We start from the raw sequence: 18,115 nt of genomic DNA, 5'->3' as shown, positions 1-18,115 counted from the left end.
GAAGTATGAGTCCCATCCCCTCACTTGCCACTCCAAGAGCCTGCTGGGAATTCCTGGAAGGCTCTCAGACCAGTGAGCGAAGAGATGGGGCTCATCCTTCTCTCATGCCAGAAAAAGAGGATGCATGGCATCCCCCGCTTGTCTCGAAACAGCAGGGGCCAGGAAGCATAATGGCGGCAGCGGTGAGAGGAGGAGGAGGTGGTGGTAGCAGGGAGAGAAGGATGGAGGTGATGGTGATAAGAAGAGGAGGAGGAGGAGGAGAATGATGCAGTGGTGGGTGGCACGGCCCTAGTGGCTCCTGGGGGCATGGTGGTCCATGTTCATAGGGCACATGTGAACACTGGTGGCTACGCCCCTGCCTAAAACTCTGGCTTTTTTCTTTAGCTGTCAATTTCCTAAAATCATTTGTAGCACTGCTGGAAATAAAACCAATGGATAAAAATAGCAAAACAAAGAAGTTTTATTCATTTGTGCTAATATATAAGGGCTTTATGTTTCTTAAATGTCCATTAACATCCACTGCCTCTGGAAGATTTTCCATCATAAGAAGGAAATGAGCACTTTAAAAAAAAATTGTACCATTTGTGCTTACAACGTTTTACTGTAGAATGTTTGTTCCTGTGTCTTCTGTTCTTGATATACTCTCTCTAAATTATTGTCTGACATATCTATAGGATTTTCTCAAACAATCTCCTCAGAAGTCTTTTGAATAGTTAAGTGAGTGTCAGGGAATATTGCTTGTTTCTTGGTCTATCTACATATTTATTTTTTTAAGTGGGACACAATGAACTGCTCTTGAGGCTTCTTTGTCTTTGTGTTTAATCTTTGATTTGCTTTGATCATCCAAAGGACGCCCAAACAGGTGGTGGCATGGGGGTGGGGGGCAAGAATGAGCTGGCTGAAGGGATGTGGGAAGGGGGAGAGCAAACTGGCCAGAGTGGGTGGGTGGGGAGAGTGAACTGACTGAAGGGATGTGGGCGGAGAACAAACTGACTGAAGGAATGGAGACAAAATGAAGACAGGGCAGGGAGCTGGATCAGTTGTGGAGGGTGAGTGGAGACAGGGAGAACTAAGGGTGCAGATGCTCTGCGCTGGGTCAGCTAGTACCAATTACTTCCCAGTTCTGTTTTGTATTGTTTTGCTTTACAATCCTGCAATTACTTCAGTGGCGGCTGGTGGCTCCTGGAACTGGGTGGGCGCTAGGCAGGGCAGGTAATGGGAGGATCCAGTGTGGGTGGTACTGGAGGCGGAGCCAGTGTGGGCGGCCGAGTAGTGTTGGGGATACATGCAGCAGCACAGGGGAAGCTGAATTGCCCTCACTTTGCTGAATGCAAGCCACTGTATTTTATTCTATTGATTTGTTGCTCTTAAGTAAAAACTCTCAGAGCAGTGTACAGTGAAAAATATAAACAGTAAACATGATCAAATTTTGAAAAGCCTTCTTTGGGAAGGGAATTCCAAAGCAAGGCAGCCCTGTCTCCTGTCACTCAGATGCATGGGGACTTGAAGCAGGGCCTAGAATATGTTTACTGGCCCATGTCTCATTAGCCTAGGACAGAGGTTCTCAAACATGGATCACCAGATGTTGTTGGACTACAACTCCCATCATGTTCAATCTGGGGGTCTAAGCCTTTTGAGGTTCTCATTCATGGATGCAATCTGCATGTTATGATCAGGGCAAGGACCTAGAGCTGTGAAACTACCTTGTGGATCAGAGCACTACTAGGAAAGGCTCATGTATATACAACTCCTGTTCAGAGACTTCAGAATGAAGCAGAAAGGGAAGAATATGCAAAAGCTAACATACAATTCCAATTCAGTACAAAAATAATTAACTCATCTACACATCCCACACATCTTAACACTCACGAAAAGTTTAAACTTTTTATAAATAATATGAGTCTTTACAAGATTTTAACCATTAAAACAGCAAGGAAGATATCACTTATGAGCAACAATATATAAAAAGTAAGTGCAAACCATTGGCTAGGCATGCCAAACAAAGAATCATTTTACTTCCTATGGCAGCTGAGAGTCACACTATAATCAAAGGAGAGTCTTCACATAATCAGCACGCATTCTGTTCCATATTTCTTTCGCATGTGCACAAAGCCTACCTAGTGCATTTTACTAGAGAAGATGCTTTTGACATTACTTAGCTTTTCCCCACTCCACTTAAAGTGCAAATAAGTTGCTATTCAGAATATTTGTCTCAGTACTATTTCATCTTTGTATTATGAGACTAAATTTCACATTTTGTAGTTAGTTGAGGAAAATGGTTAAACTGGCTTACAAAAATCTCTTGCTGCATTAGAACAAAAATATATATTCTACACTTCAGAATTTTTAAAAAGCCAGATTGCAAAAGTAATTGAAACAATGTTATACTTCTAAAAACTCATTTATTTTAAAAACCATTTAAAAAAAAATAAAAATCAAGCCTGAGTACAATATGAAATGCCCCCTTGATAAATTTGTCTCACTTTAGAAATAATGCACTGCTTTGCAGCAGTTTGCATTCACAGATGTTCTAGGCAAGTTATCTCTGCACATGTAAAATACTGGGAGAGAATGAAACAAGTGTAACTGTGACAGGCATTCCAAAAGTAAAGTTGAAATACATTGATTATAGAATTCAACAGCAACAGCCAGAGATGCTACACAGAGATAACACTCAGCAATAATACATCTCCCCATGCCAGGTCCCGCCTCCCCCCACCACACCTGGAAGGAAGGAAGGATGGAAGGAAGGAAGGAAAGAAATGCGGAGAGAAAGGCGGGGGGGGGGGGAGGAAGATTCTAGAAAGAATGAACGGATGGATAGATAGGTTTTTGAAAAGGAAGGAAATGCAGAGAGAGGGATGTCACAAAGTAAGGAAGGAAATGCAGAGAGAGAGAGAGAGAGAGATGCCAGGGAGGGAGATGCCAGAAAGAATGAATGTTTTTAAAAGGAAGGAAATGAAGAAAGGAAGAAATGTCAGGAAGGGATGGCAAATACAAGACAAAGGTAACAAAACATACCACAGCTCCTCATTTTAACCCCACCTGTTCCTTTTTTGCTTCTAGATTCTGAAAGCCATTCTCTCTTTCCTTGCACCTGCCAATCCAACCTACATTTGTGATGCTATTTTTTTAATCCCTCCCACCCTCCCAGGCCTGCCCCCCCCCGTGCCTGTATTCCATCCCATCCCATCCCATCCCCCCTGCCTGTTTCTCCGCCCACTCTTGTCCCCCCTCACTTCTCCTCCTTCCCGCCTGTTTCCCACCCTATCCCCTGGCCTCTTCAGAGCACTTGCTGGCTGGGGGAAGAAACAGGCCACCTCTCTGGGTGATGCACGTGCCCCAGCCTGTTCCTCCCTCCCTGGCTGGCGGGCCCAGCAAATGCTAAGAATGGAGCTCCTGTTCCCTCGTTCTGGCTGTGAGGGGTAAGGGGAGAAGACCTGGCTGGGCTGCGTTTGCTGAGCTTGCGAGGAGCCAGTCAGCCGAGGCAGGGGCAGCTGGCTGTTCCTGCCTTGGCTGACCAGCTCTGCCTGTGCACATGGCCCTTTCTGCTTGGCTCCCTTCCTGCCTCACAGAACAGGGAGGGGAAGACCAGCTTGCTCGCACATGGCCCTTTCTCCTCAGTTCTCTTCTCTCCTCACAGAGCGGGGAGGAGACGAATCCAAAGCTCAGCCATGTGCAAGATCCCTGGTCAGCCAAAGTGGAGGCAGGATCTGCCGGGATAATTCTCTCCCAGCTGCGCCTCCCTCCCTCTCGGCTGATCAGGGCTTCCAGCGAACGTGGCTGGGCTCCTCCACCTCTGCCAGGAGGGAAGGGTGCCCAACCCAGGAGAAAGGGCAATGCCAGCCCATCAGTTCATTGATGAACTCCATCAAGTGAAGATTATTTACTTAATTTAGAAGCAACAAAATTCACAGACCAACTCCCTGATCCTAGGAGAGGGCTGATCTCCAAAGCCCCCTACCCCCAAAAGCAACAAAAATCAGAATGGAAGGTAGCTGTTGCCCACACACCAACTCCCTGATCCTGGGAAAGGGCTGATTTCCAGAGCTCCCTGCCTGCCTGTGCCTCATCTGACCGGCTTCGCGTGCACATGGCCCTTTCTCCTGGGCTCTGCACCCTTTCCCTAGAGCCCAGCCATTTGCACTGGGAGCTCTGGTCAGCCGAGGAGGCAGCATAGCCCTGGTCAGTAGAGTGGAGGGGGGGGGATGGGGAAGAGTCTACCTCCCGAGGAAACCCTGTAAATTTCTGGGGAGAGGAAGCAGCAGGATGGGCTCTCAGCTAGCAGCCACTGGCTATGTAGTGCTGCCATGGGGAAAATGAGGTAAGAGCCAGGGCTTAGCCAGAGGCCTGAGAGGAGCAGGCTTTACAAATGGTAATTGCTTTGTTTTAATGAAGACAGGCAGCTCAAGGGGCACATGGGCTGCTGTGAGAAGCTTGGGGTTGGATTTGTCTACTTACTTTCCCTTCTTGATCACTCTCTCAGCCAGCTGATCACACAGATAGAACAACATGCTACTCTCTGCTCAACTCAACAAAAATGGTGATGTTCACAGACCTCGCTTGCCTATTCAAAATGTGTGCTGACCTCTACAGGCCTTCTGATTGATCAGAATACACATCAATCATCAAATCTCTTATTCTATTGGTAGAGAGCGTTTGGAGGACCAGCCCCACTTCAGAAAACAAAGGCAGTGTTTCTTGTTGGTTTTCAAGGTAAATCATATTAACTTTATGGTAGGCAAAGTAGGTTGCTGTGAGTGGCAGAGGCTGTTGCTCCTGGAGTATCTAAGTTCAGTACAGGCAGTCCATGGAGAACTGAGAGAGAAAGAGGCAGAGAAGCAGGAAGCCACGGGACAGAATGGAAGATCTGGGTAATGCTATTTTTAAATTCAAACTGGTAGCGATATGTGTGGTTCCCACTCAGTCCTTACAGAGGAATCACCCGTGAGTTACTCACTACTGCAGAATGCAGTACCATGAGTTTCTGCACACGACGTTATAATTTTAGTGAAGTGTATGTTTATTTTTACATTTATACCCTGCCTTTCCTCTGAGGAGCCCAGATCAGTGTACGTGGTTATGTTTATCCTCACAATAACCCTGTGAGGTAGGTTAAGTTGAGAGAAAGGGACTGGCCCCTGCTAACTAGACCCCCTTAGCTAAGCAGGGTCCACCCTGGTTGCACATGAATGGGAGACTAGAAGTGTGAGCACTGTAAGATATTCTGCTCAGGGGATGGAGCTGCTCTGGGAAGAGCAGAAGGTTCAAAATTCCCTCTCTGGTGTCTCCGAGATAGGGCTGAGAGAGATTCCTGCCTGTAACCTTGCTGTCAGTCTGTGTAGACAATACTGAGCTAGACAGACCAATGGTCTGACTCAGCATATGGCAGCGTCCAATGTTCCTAACTGAGCAAAGAGGCATCTTTTAAAAGTGGTGATTCTCTTTATTTAGCAGGGGGAGAGCAACTGGCTCTATCCATCCCCACCACAGCATCGCTCCAGTGGCTGTTGCTGGTATTTATCTTATATTTCTTTTTTAGATTGTGAGCCCTTTGGGGGACAAGGAGCTATTTAATTTATATAAATATAAATGTGTCTCTGTGTGTAAACCGCTTTGGGAACTTTTGTTGAAAAGTGGTATATAAATATTCATCATATTGGCCCAGAGTCACCCAGTGAGTTTCTGAACAGGGATTTGAACTCGGGTCTCCCCAATCCTAGTCCAACACCTTTTTAAGAGTTACATGTATGTGTTTATCATTTTTATAATTTTAAAATAAAGTCTTAGTTCTTGTACTTGTCTCCTTAGTTAACCTGCTACACAATATTACAAATGTCCTTAAAGTACTTCTGCAGCAAAGTCATGGGGGCTGGGGAGGAGACAGGCATTTTCAAATTTTGTCCCCAGGCCAAATCCAACCTTATTACACCCCTGCTTATTGAGTTGGCTCCTAATGGCTGAAGCTAGAACTCATCCACCCAATTAATTTTAATTACTCAGAAGCACACTATGTACCGAACATGACCTGCCCTGGGAAGAAAGCACTAAAGCCTATTCAGTTCATAAAGCCAAGTTAAGCACATCTTTGAGTAAACCTATCTATCCATTTGAGATTCAAGCAGAGCTGAACCAAATTTTTTGTGAGTTTCAGTCTGTGTGCTGAAATTTGACTGCTCAGTGAAAGAGAGTACTTCAAACATCAAGTAGTCTGATTCAGACAATGTAATTATAAACAAGGCTTTGTCATTTTTGTATATAACTGTAACTAACTACAGTTGGTAGAGTCCACTGTGTATTTAAGTTGTGCCAGAGTTCCTGGAAAATGGAATATTTTTTCAATACCACAAGGGCAGAGCAGTCTGCTATTCCCCAGGTCAAGACACCCTGAGTTTCAGTCTGTGAAACTCAGCACAGAAAATAAAATGATATATGAAATGCATTGCTCCCTGCCTCATGTACCTGGCATATTAATCTCCAACAATCCCTTCCCTATTTCCGCAAGATTGATTGACATCAAATGTGCAGTACCTAAGTCAAGTTTTATAAACTAAGCCTTTACTTAATTTTTAAAAGAAGCATCAGGCAATATTCTTTAATACTTTTTAAAGAGCTACTGGACTATTATTCTTTAAAGGATAGATCAAATATTCATTCCATAATATTCATTCCCTAAATGCCAACTGGAAAGAAGAGGTTCCCAAAGTCTCTACAGAAAGCTGAGCCTACCAATCCCAGCGCTCTCCTCCTATACTTCCAGTGGGGAAGTCACTGTTGCTGCTTACTTACCCTTATCGCAGTACAGTGCTATGCTAATTTTTGAAAAGGGCATACAAGGAAATCTCTGTCCCAACTCTTTTCCTTCTTGTTTTTTTCCTAGCATCAGCCACTTTTGCCTTTAAGGACTTTCTGGCAGCAACCAGAGGCAGGTGGGTATTTTGCAACTGGGCCGAGCTTCCAACGAGAAGAAAGTTTGATTGTCATGTTAGCTGCATTCATCATTTTCTTGAATTTATTTATTTATTCATTCATTCATTCATTCCTTCATTTATATTCCGCTTTTCCTCCAAGGAGCCCAGAGTATATAGAGTTACTGGGCTCCAAGGAGCCCAGAGTACATAGTTAAGTTTCTCCTCACAACAACTCTGTGAGGTAGGTTAGATAAAACCTTATTTTCTTGATAAGACCAACATAAAATATGAAACTGTCTGACTCAATCTGCTCTTTCTCCAGGTGTTTTTGCATGGGTAAATTATCAGCTCTGGCTAGTGTACACAGCTGTGTCCTTTTCTTGAGAAGGCAGATCTGACCACTTACCCATGTCTTAGTCACATAATGGCTAGATTACTGTAATGTGCTGTATGTGAGGCTGCCCTAGAAGAATATTTAGAAACTGCAGCTAGTGCAAAATGTGGCAGCTAGGATTTTATCTAGAGCTGCCTGCTGGGATCATATTATACCCATTCTGAAAGAACTGCACTGGCTACCAATTTGTTTCCAATTCAAGGTGCTTGTTTTGACATTCATTCATTCATTCATTCATTCAACACATTTGTATACTGCCTAAAATGCAAGTCTCTGGGCAGTTTACAACAAAACAATAAAAACAACAGATAAAAAGATTAAAACTTACAACAATTAAAAATTTAAAACGCTAAAACTATTAAAAACTCAATCAAAAATTATCTAATTAAAAGCCTGGGTGAACAAATGTGTGTTGACTGCCTTTTAAAAAGTTGTAAGAGATGGGGATGCTCTTATTTCAGCAGGAAGTGTGTTCCAAAGCCTTGGGGCAGCAATGGAGAAGGCCCATCCCTGAGTAGCCACCAGATGAGCCAGTGGCAACTGCAGACAAACCCCCCTCAATGGGCTTTGTGGTTCCTAGTGAAGGCGTTCTCTTAAATACCCAGGGCCCAGGCTGTTCATGGCTTTATAGGTTATATAAAGCCTCCTTGTATTTTGCATACCTGTATTTTGCATACCTTGTATTTTGCATACCTGTTCCTTCTGGTACTTTAAAGTCCTTAATAGTTTGGGCCCTGGATATCTGAAGGACCACCTGCTCCCAAAGATTTCTGCCAGCTTGACAAGGTCATTGGAAGGGACTCTTCTCCACAGGCTGTTGGTGAGAGAGGCTTAGCTGTCAAGAACATGGGACAGGGCCTTCTCAATTATTGCCCCCAGCCTTTGGAAAGCTCTCCCGGGTGGTATCCACTATTTAGCCTCCACCACAGTTTTCAAGTTAAAACATTGCTCTTCACCCAGGCTTTTATATAAGAGTAGTTTTTACTGCTGCTGCTTAGTGTTTTTTATGTTGCTGTTTTATATAGGTTTTTATACTTTTAAATAGAGATATATCATTTTAAAATTTACTATTTATACTTTTAATTTGTATTTTAAATTGTGCATTGTTTTAACTATATTGTAAACCATTTTGGGATTATTTTAATGAAATTAATGAGAAGTGGTATAGAAATGGAACAATAAAAAAATAAAAAGTAAAAACATGAGTCTACTCAAGTGGCTCCAGTGAATCTTCAGAGTATAAAGCTGAAATAAGGTTCTTTCCCTCCATAAGAACAGTGACCTCTGTTGTTTCAAACTAATTTTTACAGTTTGGGAAGCAATAAGCAAAAGCATAAAATCTTAACTTCTAAAGCTTATGGAAAAGAAAAGAAATCATTCCTAAGTATATTTATTTCAAATTAGGTAGGTAACTTGAAATATTGCTGTGCTTCTATTAGCTCAGTTGACTAAAAAAAATTGGCTGACATCCAGACTAACATTGTGTGCACTAATAATATTGTGTGAGCACAATGCGGGAGGGACATTTTTGTCAGCCCCCCCATCCCTTCAGTAGCCCTCTGTGCCGCTGCCCCCCCAATATGTACCTGAGGGTTGCGGGACACGCAGGGACATTTTCAGGAGGTATAGAGTTCCAGAAGGAAGAGGGGATAAATAAAAATCACCTGCCCCTTGTTATGCATATGGAATCTTATTTGGCACATACAGTGTTAGTCTGGATGTCAGCTTCTATTGCTATCTCAGTGTTTCAGCTAAATGTTTATAGAATCTTCATATAAAGCAATGAATCACTTTCTCCTTAATATCATTTAGGTTTCAATCCTAAACATACTTATGTGGGAGTAAGTCCCACTGAACACAATGCAACTTACTGACAGAACAAAATACAACTAATTAAGAATTCATACTACTGTACTGTAATACAGATTTCTCCACTCCACCATAGGGGTGTGCACAAACTGTAGTTTGAACTGTGGTTCGAGCACTTTTTGGGAGTGGGGAGTGGGAACTTTAAGAAAGAGGAGAACAGGTCTTTACCTGCTCTCTGCCATCCCATACAGTTTCCAGCTGGGGCCGTGTGCATCTCAAGTACACTCACGCGGTGCCAGCACACAGATGGCATCTATGCATATGTGGGTGCCATTTGCGTGGTCAGCATGGTATTAAGAAGCTCTCCTCTTTCTTAAGGCTCCTGCTTTGCGCTCCCAAAAGGTGCTCAAACTGCAGTTTGTGCACACCCCTACCCACCATCTTTGTGGATCATAACTTCTAGGAGAGAAGCTTTTTTCTAGAAAGCTTGTAATGCAAAGTGAAATCATAATGTTGGCATATTTCCAAAGAATTTGTATTTCCAAAGAATGTCTCTGAATCCACAGAGGTTTTAAGTGATGAAGTGGAGCATTCTCTTTTACATCTGCAATACAGACTCTTAACTCTTGAGGAATCACAGTTATTTCTATTAATTTATATTTTTCTTGTTTGTTTGTTTGATTGAGCCTTCGAAAATAGCTCAGGGCGGTTTACAATTAAAACAAACCACTAAAACAATAAAAAGCTAAAACAAATTAAAAACAACATATACATAAAAACTACACAGAGAGAGAGAGAGAGAGAGAGATGAGATGTTTTTGGATTCTGATTCTGGATTAACTACAATATACATTTATTTGGTCCGATATACTACTGCTTAGGATACGCAGAGCTTCTTCATTCATGCCCAAGGGCTTGGGTCCCCTCCAGTGAGGTTTGTTTATCTTCACCCCTTTGAACAGCTGTCATCCAAACCTACATCATATACACAGACTGCTTTTTCAAGCCCCCTCCATTTCAAAAGCAATTTGCCTTGCAGAATGGGAAGCTGCTGTTTGAGGGAGGGAATGCCCCAAACTCATTACATAGTTCTCCAAGTACCAGCCATTGTGTTTTATTCCTCATGAATTGATAGCTTCTCTTTTTTTTGCTCCATTTGATTTTTGTGGGGTAACCTCCTCCTGGAACATGTTGAAACTGCATAACAGGGAAGGTAAGAGAAGGGAAGGGAATGTTTGCATCTTCTCAAAGGGGAGGAAAAGATGACCCGCAATTAAACCCCTTCTAGAAACTGCAAACAGAATTACAGAAATTGCACTTTCACAGCCAAGTGGCTATTTTCCATACAGTTATCAAAAGGACTCATCACAGGAGAAGAGGGTACAAAGACACACACACACAAGACTAATTGGAAACTATCTGAAAAGACTTTGAACTGTTGCATCTGCCAAATGTTTACTTAAATGGGAAGCCAACCTATGAATGATGTTCAGCTGTTCCTGAGGTTACCATGCCTACTATGTCGGTTTGGACATAATCAGTTTTCTCTAGCAATGCATCACTGAAAGTAGGGATGTGCGTTTCGTTTTGGATACAAAACGTTTTGTGCACAAAACAGGCCATTTCGGCAAAACAAAACACCCAATGCTCAAAACAGAAAATTTTGTAGCCAAAACAAAACGTCCCTGTTTTGGATACAAAACATTTTGTTGTTTCAGCTGTTTTGGAACTTTCGTTTTGCAATCGCAGAAAGTCTTTCTCTTTCAGTCTCCATTTTTAATTTTGACATCTGTTTGAATTACCAGCCCTTCCAGCCCGCAGATTGGCCAGCGAAAGCATGGGCTGGTCTGCTGGCAATTGCCTCCTTATTCCTTTTAAGCAAATTTAAAGGTAAATTTTACCCGCATTGGGCAGTGGGGCAGTGTGCATTTCATTGTTGTTGTTTCACACTGTTGTGTGTAGATCAATTGCATTTCGGGCGGGGGGATGTGAATGTGCAAGACCTTTGGAAATCTGCCTGATTTTTTCCAAAGCTCTGCTGTTACTGATGTGTGATGTTGATGTTATTTGGTGTTCAGGTGGTAGTGCCCCAATGGGTGCCTGCTGCCACCCAGATTCCAAAGGAATTGGGAAAAGGGCTGATTTTTAAAGAATTTCTGAAGTTGAAATGTCTTTGGGGCAGATTCGGGGCAGAAAGGGGGCCTGAGGGGCAAAACAGTGGGTTGGGTAGCAGTGCCCCAAGGGGTGCCTGCCACAACCCAGATTCCAAAGGAATAGGGTAAAGGGCTGATTTCTTAGGAATTATTGGAAGTTTACGCTTCTTTAAGGTTCCCACCCCCCCAGGGAATAATGGAGGTTTCAGCAGACCCATAACTCTACCTGGGGGGCACTAGGGTGCCCGGGAGTGAATGGTGGTGTAGTGCACATAGGGTGCCAACCGCCCCCATGGGTTGCTAACCCATGGGGTGCTGGGTTCTGTTGTTTCTGAGGTGTTCTGAGTGTAGATTCTCTGTTAGCATATGAGTTTTTCAATGACAAACCATGAATCCACTCTCATATGCTACCAGAGAATCTGAATCTACACTCAAAACATCTCAGAAACAACAGAACCCAGTACCTCACGGGTTAGCAACCCATGGGGGTGGTTGGCACCCTATGTGGTCTACACCACCACTCACTCTGGGCCACCCTGGTGCCCCCCAAGTGCAGTTATGGGGCAGGAATTATGGAGGTCCATCATTCCCTATGCGGAAGAACTTTACAGACACGCAAACTCCATTATATCTTTAAAAATCAGCCTTCTGCCCAATTCCTTTGAAATAATTCTGGCAGCTTCTTTGCCCCCACTGGGCACTACCACCCACCCTACTCTGCTCTGGGCCACCCCTTTCCCCCCAACATGAAGCTATACTTTTGCTAAAACCTCAATTTTTCCCTAAGGGAAAAATTCTATACTACAAAAATTCACAAAAACCCAGCCTTTTGCCCAATTCCTCTGAAATTTGGGTGGTAGTTTCCACCCATTGGGCACTACCACCCCCACCTACTAGTTTTTCCCTTGGGTCATTTTTTAAAACCCAAAACCTTTCGGATTCGGATTTTGCAATTTCGAACAAAGAACAAAATTGGGGTGTTTCAGATTGGCTGGTTTCGAACAAAGAACAAAACAGGGGTATTTCGGATTTGGGCCAAAAACAAAACAGAAAACAAAACAAAACGCACAACCCTAACAGAAAGCTATGTATGAAAAACACTCTTATTTAAGACAAACATTTGCTAAAAAAAACACCCAACACTATAGATTTGAGATTTCCTAATACTTTTACAATCATATAAATGATTCATCAAAAAACATAAATATTAAACATGATACATATTGCAATGTATCAACAGACATTTTGGGGGTGGATTTAGGTAAATCTTTAAAAAATATAGCATTACTATCTTTGCTGCTTTGTTTCCATCTTACTTTATCCTCTCTGTTAAACTTGTTGTTGTTAGATGTGACTGGGTTAGTGTCTATCAGTAACAACAATGCACTGCCATATCTGTTGACCAGAACTCTCTAAAATCATTTGCTTTTATAACTGAAAGGTGATAATCAGTAAGTCTGAAAGCTTTAATTGGTGAAAGCCCATTTTAATAGTTTCAACAGTGAACAGGAGCACTCCTTAATTTCTGAGGCAATTTTGGTTCTGGAGTATTAGCATATGGCTTTATCATTTTAAGAGCCCCATGAGGGTGCAGAAAGTTTTTGAGAATGCAAAAGGGGAATCACAATTTTACTTTAAGACTTTGTCCCTGCACCATGTTAAATGCTGTTTCAGATAATCCTCCACCTTTAGGAATAGTTTTTTGGGTTTTTCTGGAGGGAGGGTGAGGAAATGTAGTGGGAAGGGCCTCAACAAAGCCCTAGTTTGCAAATAAGGCACCACACACAACTTCTTGGCTCATAGACAATCAATGGTAATCTTTGTTTATTAAATGGTACATTAGCTTATTGTATACTTCCTTCAATACCTCAAAAAGAGACCTATACAGTAATTTCAATAATAAGTATATTTATGCAAATATAATTAATGTTTGAAAGGTAGATGATTAATTGTTTGTTTGTGAAATATTCTCTGCCAACAGCTGTAGATATCATCACTGTATTATAACATGCTAGCTGGGCTGGGAGCAGAGGGCTTTATAGGTTATAACCAGCACCTTGTAGTTTGCCCGGAAACATATCGGTAGCCAGTGTAGCTCTTTCAATATGGGAGTAATATGGTCTCTCCAAGATGACCCAGAGACCAACCTAGCTGCCACATTCTGAACCAGCTGTAGTTTCCAGACTACACACAAAGGCAGCCCCACATAGAGTGCATTGTAATAATCCAGTCTGAAGGTTACCACCATATGTACCACTGTCCTAAGGGCATTCATCTCAAGAAACGGACACAGCTGGCGTATCAGCCGAAGTTGATAAAAGGCACTTCTGGCCACTGCCTCAGCCTGGGTCACCAGGGAGAGGCCTGGATCCAGAAGCAGCCCAAGACTGTGTAGCTGTTCCTTCCGGTGAAGTGTGACCCCATCCAGAACAGGCAGATCAAACTCATCTCCTGTGTTTCAACCCTGCACAGTGAGTCTCTCTGTCTTATCTGGATTCAGTCTCAGTTTGTTATCCCTCATCCAGCCTATCAACGCCTCCAGGCAAGCATTTAGGGAGTTTATGTCTTTTCCCAATGATTATTATTTAATGTGGTTTTGGTCCGGTGGCTATATGTTTGAAAGTCATTCCCTGACACCTATTTACACTCTCTTTTGTGAATCCTGGTAGTACAAAATCCATCTAATGGGTGCCACAACTCTCTTTTGTCATTTCATCTACAGTATAGTATTCCTTTTTTGTATAGTTTTGTTCCATCAGTTTTATCTATAAAGTAAAACTGGGGATTCTGCTGATGGATTGACTATGTCACTGCTTCACTAGGTGCTTATCCAAGGAAGGACTAATATTCAAAAGGCCCCAATTTGAGAAGCACAACCTATGTCTCATTATCTGACATCTTGTCAAGACTTGGCTGCCTCTGAGCAGAGGTGCTCTTACCCCTGGACTTCTGGGCTGAAGTCAAGGGCCTCCACAGCCCCTGGGCTGCCCCAAATCCTCTTCAGTCTGTCCTGGGTGGTGTGGTCACGCAGCCGAGCATGATGATGCTTAATTTGCAGGGAAGGGGGCAGGGGGCCTCCAAAGGCCTTTAGGTCCAGGCCTTTGGTGCACCTCTGCCTCTGAACCAAGTTGGAGGGGAGGGATCTGATTGGAGAGGAGGGATCTGATTGCAGCACAGGCAGATGAGGGTCAAAGGAGGCCAGAAGTGGGCCGGCTGGAGTCAAATGCCAGATCGGACAAATGAGGTTCAGAAGGGCAAGACTCAAATGATGCAGTCAGGGCTAGCTGGGATTGAGTCCCAAGTGAGATATGCAGAAGCTGAATGAAGCAGAGTAAGGCGGGGACAAAGTGAGGTGGGGTGACATAGGACAAAGTGAGCCAGGGTGAAGCAAGCATCACTGGAGTGATTTTGCTCAGACTGAGGAAAACCAAGCCTGGAGCAACTGTTATCTGGGGCCAGTCAGACCTTATTGTGCCCTCAGGTTACGAGGGCTGCAGAGTTGCAGGACTGGTTCTGGCCATTTATATGGGTGGTGCTGTACTGCAAGCAGTGAGTAGCCTGACTCCCCTCTCTACTTGGGAGTTGCTGTGAAGACAGAGGGAATAAGGCACTTAGGTTGTTGCCAGGATCCCCAGTTTGAGACCCCCAGCACCTTACACATCATTATGCTAAAGATTTACCCAAACACACCTTTTTTTCCTTTACTCTTTAGTGCAAGGAAGGGGCCGTGTGAGGTTTGCCTCGGTAGCTATCCAAGCAGTTTCACTCTCCTGTCCATGCTTTGTAGCATGAAAGGCCTTATGGGTTCATTATCTCAGTCTAATGTTTTGTATTTTAACAAAGCGCTTTAGGACATTTACAGTAAGGTGATCTCTCTCCAGAGTTAGTGGTGAAATCTGCAACTATTCAATTCCACTCAATAAATGTGAAACACATGAGCATAAAAGCTAGACAAATCACTGATCTAGGCACCAGTTAGTACCACCAATTCCCCAAGCCCTTAAGTCCATTGCTATACTCCATACCTGTTTAATAGCTGAGAGAACCCAAAGTTATAAAGACAGAGAGCGATCAATTCCCCTCCATTTTCCAAAAATGTCTCTAGCTGATCCTGCTGGTTATGGATTAGATGGAGCACACTTCCTTCCCATAACTTTAAACGCATTGCCTTTTTTGGTATGCTTTTTACCTAACTATACGCTTTCTAGAACAATCAAAAGCATTAATTAATGAGCTTTCTCCTTGAAAGTTAACTTTTTGTCCCAGAACAGTATGTAATTACCAGCAGATTAAGGGAAATTTTTTTGTTTGTTTTTAATGTAACTTTCAGAGTCAAGGTAAGATATTTTATCAGTCTAAGTCAACTTTGGTTGATCATATTCCAGTAAACAAAGCCAACTCTTTCCCCGCCCAGGTCTATGCAACAATGGAAACTGCATATAAAAAGCTTCCATATCATACCCAAGAGAAAAGAATGAAAAACAAACTTTCTCCAGAAAACCATTTTGCTCCAGACAAAGAAGTCTTACTGGATATTTAACAATTTAAAATAATGTCCAATTCTTTGCATTTCAGTTTTCCCAAGACAAAGAAAGGGTTATAATATGTCATATTTGCTGCTTTGACAATGGGAATCATTCCATTTGTATTACCATCTCAATATTGTTTGGGGCTATCTTGTAATAAAACCTTCATACTAAATCTCTGTGCACCTTATGAATTTCACTATATCTTTACCTAACCCCCCCTCTCAAGTTCCTTTAATAATAGCAGCACACAGTTCCAGCTTTCTGCAGCTGCAGAGGTTAGCCCTCCTTTGAGATTTGCAGTAGTACGGCTCATGCTTCCAATCAAAACAGTGACACAGTCAATGTGATTTACAGTCTAGAGGGGTTTGATTAGAGAACAGTACACCACAGAGCAACTACAGCAAATTTTTAATCTCCAATGCTTTTATTCTTAACAACAAAAACAGTTTCTTGCCCAAAAGCTGAAGGAAATGGGATAGCAAATTTAAGATATCTTTTCCTTTTCTGTTGGAGCTTTCTGCCCAATAACCATCATCCCATAACCAAGGCTCCTGAAACAAAAGTTTTACTTATAATTTTAAATAAAAACCATATGCTTCTTTATGCCAAAGGGAATGCCATCCCAGTGCCATAAAATGAAACAATATTCATGAGGTCAACATCAGGTTAGAATCATCTCTTAGAACCAGCAGCACTTCCTTGGTTGAATTACTGGGAATTAACTAATGATAGAAGCAATCAGAGATGTGAATGATTTGTTGAATAGCAGCAAATTTGGAATGAAGACATCTCAAGGAAGGAGAATGCAGAGAGAGGCAGGAAAACTGAGCAAGATTATTTCTGCCTGTTAGTCAGTCAGTCTTATAGGAACATAGGAAGGTGCCTTATACTGAATCAGACCATTGGTTCAAGGTTTCAGACAGAGGCCTTTCCCAGTTCTGCCTAGAAATGTCAGAGATTGAACCTGGGACCTTCTGCATGCAAAGCAGATGCTCTAACTCTGAGCCATGGCCCCATCTCATCAACATGAAATGCCAGCAGTGGTGTAGTGGTTAGAGCACTGGACTAGGACTGGGGAGACCCGAGTTCAAATCCCCATTCAGCCATGAGACTTGCTGGGTGACTCTGGGCCAGTCATTTCTCTCTCAGCCTAGCCTACTTCATAGTTGTTGTGAGGAGAAACTTAAGTATGTAGTACACTGCTCTGGGCTCCTTGGAGGAAGAGCGAGACAGAAAATGAAATAAATAAATAAATAAATAAATAATTGAGCAGAAGCATCTAGGGTATGGGCCAGCTAAAGCTATAGATTTCTATATCCCACTGACATTAATGGGAAAGATTTCGCCATGTCCTTACCTTGCCATTTCAGGAGGTTAACAAGACTTAAAATTGTTTACTTTTGTAATGCTACATGCAATATGTGGGTACAACATCCACAGACTTTAGGAAATTTCAGGAACAACAAACCTGTCACCTCAATGAAGAAATTGGAACAATCTGTGGCCAGATATTTCAGGTCAAACAACCAACATCTCACTGATATGAAAATATTCCCTATAGAACAACATACATATTGTGAGATGCTGGAAAAACAAATTTTTGGAACTATAGCTTCAAGACTCTTATGCCTCATGGATTGAATTTGGAGGCTAATATGTCAAACCATCTTACATCCCTCTGCAACATCTCTCAATCATACTCTTCTTGCCCTGGAACTCTGTAAACACAGCATTCTTAACTGCCACCTAGTGAGCTGTATGTGCTCACACAAACTCTTTTTAAAAATCCATCTGTCGCTGATGAAGGCATAAACTGAAATATTTACTAAAATTTGGTTTCCAATAATAATAGCTGTTGTCAGTCATCTTTTTTGCAGTACATACACTTTGAAACATTTATTTTACATTGGGGATACTCAACTATTATTATTACAAATATTTATACCCTGCCCCTTCAGTGCACTACTGCTCAGGGAGGCTTACAAACCGAATAGATACAATATAGGATTAAAAATTTAATAAAGTTAAAAAGTTAAAAGATCAGGCTAAAACCAAAATTAAAATAACTAGTTTTAAAACTGACATTTAAAACTGACATCAGCAAAAAGCTTAAAAAAGCTAAGAAACATACCAGATAAAAGCAGAGGATAAGATATTAAAAAGCCTCTCTAAAAAGATACTTCTTCAGTTGTTTCTTAAAAACAATAAGTGGGGGAGCATGGCGAAGCTTTTCCTGGAGAGCATTCCAGTGTCAAGGGGCCACAAATGAAAATGATACAGAAAAAATTACAGACCCTACATCTCACTGGTGTTAGTGGG

General features: G+C 42.3%; 1 protein-coding gene and 1 long non-coding RNA gene across 3 annotated transcripts in view; one reads left to right on the top strand and one right to left on the bottom strand.

The window, feature by feature from the left end:
* The window catches only part of SCFD2 (sec1 family domain containing 2), a 299,733-nt gene that overhangs the window by 78,536 nt on the left and 203,082 nt on the right, over nucleotides 1–18,115 (bottom strand). The window lies entirely within an intron of this gene.
* LOC128328392 (uncharacterized) lies at nucleotides 4,655–15,956 on the top strand. Of its 2 annotated transcripts, none has more exons than XR_008309184.1 (3): nucleotides 4,655–4,716; nucleotides 6,881–6,929; nucleotides 15,682–15,956. It is a non-coding gene; the product is annotated as an uncharacterized LOC128328392 (long non-coding RNA). The 2 variants fall into 2 exon arrangements; XR_008309183.1 differs by having other exon boundaries at nucleotides 4,710–4,874.

Source organism: Hemicordylus capensis, chromosome 5, assembly GCF_027244095.1.
Source record: "Hemicordylus capensis ecotype Gifberg chromosome 5, rHemCap1.1.pri, whole genome shotgun sequence".
Lineage (NCBI taxonomy): Eukaryota > Metazoa > Chordata > Lepidosauria > Squamata > Cordylidae > Hemicordylus > Hemicordylus capensis.
This window is presented reverse-complemented; position numbering and strand designations above follow the sequence as displayed.